Consider the following 4,964-nt stretch of genomic DNA (forward strand, 5'->3'; position numbering starts at 1 on the left):
GCTTCCGTGGCTCAATGGTTAGAGCGTTCGGCTGTCAATCGAAAGGTTGGTGGTTGGAGCCCATCCGGGAGCGGTGTTGTGAGGTCTAGGATGTGAAGTAAAAAGTCAAAGTTTTACCTCAATACCTGACGAAAATTTAATTTTTGGGCTTCAGTGGCGCAATGGTCAGCGCGTTCAGCTGTTAACCGAAAGGTTGGTGGTTCGAGCCCTCCCGGGAGCGGTGTTGTGACGTCTCAGATGTAACGTAAAATGTCAGAGTTTTTCCACAATACCTGACGAGCATTTAATTTTTGGGCTTCCGTGGCGCAATGGTTAGCGCGTTCAGCTGTTAATCGAAAGGTTGGTGGTTCGAGCCCACCCGGGAGAGGTGTTGTGAGGTCTCAGATGTAGCGTGAAAAGTCAAACTTTTTCCATAATACGTGATAACCAATTATTTTCTGATCTTTCGTGGCTCAATGGTTAGCGCGTTCGGCTGTTAACCAATAGCTTGGTGGTTCGAGCCCACCCGGGAGCGGTGTTTTTGGATCTCAAATGTAACGTAAATAGCCAAAGTTTTTCAACAATACCTGACAACCATTTAATTTTTGGGCGTCCGTGGCGCAATGGCTAGCGCGTTCGGCTGTTAAACGAAAGGTTGGTGGTTCGAGCCCATCCGGGAGCGGTGTTGTGACGTCTCAGATGTTACGTAAAATGTCAGAGTTTTTCCACAATACCTGACGAACATTTAATTTTTGGGCTTCCGTGGCGCAGTAATTAGCGCGTCCAGCTCTTAATCGAAAGGTTGGTGGTTTGAGCCCACCCGGAAGAGGTGTTGTGGGGTCTCAGATGTAGCGTTAAAAGTCAAAACTTTTCCACAATACGTGACAACCATTTAATTTCTGATCTTCCGTGGCTCAATGGTTAGCGCGTTCGGCTGTTAACCAATAGGTTGGTGGTTCGAGCCCACCCGGGAGCGGTGTTTTTGGATCTCAAATGTAACGTAAATAGCCAAAGTTTTTCCACAATACCTGACGACCATTTAATTTTTGGGCGTCCGTGGCGAATGGTTAGCGCGTTCGGCTGTTAACCGAAAGGTTGGTGGTTCGAGCCCATCCGGGAGCGGTGTTGTGAGGTCTCAGATGAGAAGTAAAAAGTCAAGGTTTTACCTCAATACCTGACGAAAATTTAATTTTTGGGCTTCAGTGGCGCAATGGTCAGCGCGTTCAGCTGTTAACCGAAAGGTTGGTGGTTCGAGCCCTCCCGGGAGCGGTGTTGTGACGTCTCAGATGTAACGTAAAATGTCAGAGTTTTTCCACAACACCAGACGAACATTTAACTTTTGGGCTTCCGTGGCGCAATGGTTAGCGCGTTCGGCTGTTAACCAATAGGTTGGTGGTTCGAGCCCATCCGGGAGCGGTGTTGTGAGGTCTCAGATGTGACGTAAAAAGTCAAGGTTTTTACACAATACCTGAGGAGCATTTAATTTTTGGGATTCCGTGGCGCAATGGTTAGCGCGTTCAGCTGTTAATCGAAAGGTTGGTGGTTCGAGCCCACCCGGGAGAGGTGTTGTGGGGTCTCAAATGTAACGTAGAAAGCCAAAGTTTTTCCACAACACCTGACAACCATTTAATTTCTGAGCTTCCGTTGCTCAATGGTTAGCGCGTTCGGCTGTTAACCAATAGGTTGGTGGTTCGAGCCCATCCGGGAGCGGTGTTGTGAGGTCTCAGATGTGACGTAAATAGTCAAGGTTTTTACACAATACCTGACGAGCATTTAACTTTTGGGCTTCCGTGGCGCAATGGTTAGCGCGTTCGGCTGTTAACCAATAGGTTGGTGGTTCGAGCCCATCCGGGAGCGGTGTTGTGAGGTCTCAGATGTGACGTAAGAAGTCAAGGTTTTTACACAATACCTGACGAGTATTTAACTTTTGGGCTTCCGTGGCGCAATGGTTAGCGCGTTCGGCTGTTAACCAATAGGTTGGTGGTTCGAGCCCATCCGGGAGCGGTGTTGTGAGGTCTCAGATGTGACGTAAAAAGTCAAGTTTTTTGCACAATACCTGACGAGCATTTAGGTTTTGGGCTTCCGTGGCGCAATGGTTAGCGCGTTCGGCTGTTAAGCAATAGGTTGGTGGTTCGAGCCCATCCGGGAGCGGTGTTGTGAGGTCTCAGATGTGACGTAAAAAGTCAAGGTTTTTACACAATACCTGACGAGCATTTAAATTTTGGGCTTCCTTGGCGCAATGGTTAGCGCGTTCGGCTGTTAACCAATAGGTTGGTGGTTCGAACCCACCCGGGAGCGGTGTTGTGGGATCTGAAATGTAACGTAGAAAGCCAAAGTTTTTGCACAATAAATGACGACCATTTAATTTTTGGGCTTCCGTGGCGCAATGGTTAGCGCGTTCGGCTGTTAACCAATAGGTTGTTGGTTCGACCCCATCCGGGAGCGGTGTTGTGAGGTCTCAGATGTGACGTAAAAAGTCAAGGTTTTTACATAATACCTGACGAGCATTTAACTTTTGGGCTTCCGTGGCGCAATGGTTAGCGCGTTCGGCTGTTAACCAATAGGTTGGTGGTTCGAGCCCACCCGGGAGCGGTGTTGTGTGATCTCAAATGTAACGTAGAAAGCCAAAGTTTTTCCACAATACCTGACGACCATTTAATTTTTGGGCTTCCGTGGTGCAATGGTTAGCGCGTTCAGCTGCTATTCAAAAGACTGGTGGTTTGAGCTCTCCCGGGAGCGGTGTTGTGACGTCTCAAATGTAACATAAAATGTCAGAGTTTTTCCACAATACCTGTCGAACACTGAATTTTTGGGCTTCCGTGGCGCAATGGTTAGCGCGTTCAGCTGTTAATCGAGAGGTTGGTGGTACGAGCCCACCCGGGAGAGGTGTTGTGGAGTCTCAGATGTAGCGTAAAAAGTCAAAACTTTTCCACAATACGTGACAACCATTTAATTTCTGGGCTTCCGTGGCTCAATGATTAGCGCGTTCGGCTGTTAACCAATAGGTTTGTGGTTCGAGCCCATCCGGGATGCGGTGTTGTGAGGTCTCAGATGTAACGTAAAATGTCAGATTTTTTCACAATACCAGACGAACATTTAATTTTTGGGCTTCCGTGGCGCAATGATTAGCGCGTTCAGCTGTTAATCGAAAGGTTGAAGGTTCGAGCCCACCCGGGAGAGGTGTTGTGGGGTCTCATATGTAGCGTAAAATGTCAAAACTTATCCACAATACGTGACAATCATTTAATTTCTGAGCTTCCGTGGCTCAATGGTTAGCGCGTTCGGCTGTTAACCAATAGGTTGGTGGTTCGAGCTCATCCGGGAGCGGTGTTGTGAGGTCTCAGATGTGACGTGGAAAGCCAAAGTTTTTCCACAATACCTGACGACCATTTAATTGTTGGGCTTCCGTGGCTCAATGGTTAGCGCGTTCGGCTGTTAACCAATAGGTTGGTGGTTCGAGCCCATCCGGGAGCGGTGTTGTGTGATCTCAAATGTAATGTAGAAAGCCAATGTTTTTGCACAATAAATGACGACCATTTAATTTTTGGGCTTCCGTGGCGCAATGGTTAGCGCGTTCGGCTGTTAACCAATAGGTTGGTGGTTCGAACCATCCGGGAGCGGTGTAGTGAGGTCTCGGATTTGACGTAAAAAATCAAGGTTTTTACACAATACCTGACGAGCATTTAACTTTTGGGCTTCCGTGGCGCAATGGTTAGCGCGTTCGGCTGTTAACCAATAGGTTGGTGGTTCGAGCCCATCCGGGAGCGGTGTTGTGAGGTCTCAGATGTGACGTAAAAAGTCAAGGTTTTTACACAATACCTGACGAGCATTTAACATTTGGGCTTCCGTGGCGCAATGGTTAGCGCGTTCAGCTGTTAATCGAGAGGTTGGTGGTACGAGCCCACCCGGGAGAGGTGTTGTGGAGTCTCAGATGTAGCGTAAAAAGTCAAAACTTTTCCACAATACGTGACAACCATTTAATTTCTGGGCTTCCGTGGCTCAATGATTAGCGCGTTCGGCTGTTAACCAATAGGTTTGTGGTTCGAGCCCATCCGGGATGCGGTGTTGTGAGGTCTCAGATGTAACGTAAAATGTCAGATTTTTTCACAATACCTGACGAACATTTAATTTTTGGGCTTCCGTGGCGCAATGATTAGCGCGTTCAGCTGTTAATCGAAAGGTTGAAGGTTCGAGCCCACCCGGGAGAGGTGTTGTGGGGTCTCATATGTAGCGTAAAATGTCAAAACTTATCCACAATACGTGACAATCATTTAATTTCTGAGCTTCCGTGGCTCAATGGTTAGCGCGTTCGGCTGTTAACCAATAGGTTGGTGGTTCGAGCTCATCCGGGAGCGGTGTTGTGAGGTCTCAGATGTGACGTGGAAAGCCAAAGTTTTTCCACAATACCTGACGACCATTTAATTGTTGGGCTTCCGTGGCTCAATGGTTAGCGCGTTCGGCTGTTAACCAATAGGTTGGTGGTTCGAGCCCATCCGGGAGCGGTGTTGTGTGATCTCAAATGTAACGTAGAAAGCCAAAGTTTTTGCACAATAAATGACGACCATTTAATTTTTGGGCTTTCGTGGCGCAATGGTTAGCGCGTTCGGCTGTTAACCAATAGGTTGGTGGTTCGAACCATCCGGGAGCGGTGTAGTGAGGTCTCGGATTTGACGTAAAAAATCAAGGTTTTTACACAATACCTGACGAGCATTTAACTTTTGGGCTTCCGTGGCGCAATGGTTAGCGCGTTCGGCTGTTAACCAATAGGTTGGTGGTTCGAGCCCACCCGGGAGAGGTGTTTTGGGGTCTCAAATGTAACGTAGAAAGCCAAAGTTTTTCCACAACACCTGACAACCATTTAATTTCTGAGCTTCCGTGGCTCAATGGTTAGCGCGTTCGGCTGTTAACCAATAGGTTGGTGGTTCGAGCCCATCCGGGAGCGGTGTTGTGAGGTCTCAGATGTGACGTAAAAAGTCAAGGTTTTT

General features: G+C 47.9%; 1 non-coding gene across 1 annotated transcript; it reads left to right on the plus strand.

Annotated features, from left to right (window-relative positions):
• On the plus strand, positions 1–73 carry TRNAD-GUC (transfer RNA aspartic acid (anticodon GUC)). The gene has a single exon. It is a non-coding gene; the product is annotated as a tRNA-Asp (tRNA).
• The last annotated feature ends 4,891 nt before the right edge of the window (positions 74–4,964 follow it).

The sequence above is a fragment of the Phalangium opilio genome, unplaced genomic scaffold, assembly GCF_054372755.1.
Source record: "Phalangium opilio isolate 3A_F unplaced genomic scaffold, DU_Popi_V2 ptg000390l_1, whole genome shotgun sequence".
NCBI lineage: Eukaryota > Metazoa > Arthropoda > Arachnida > Opiliones > Phalangiidae > Phalangium > Phalangium opilio.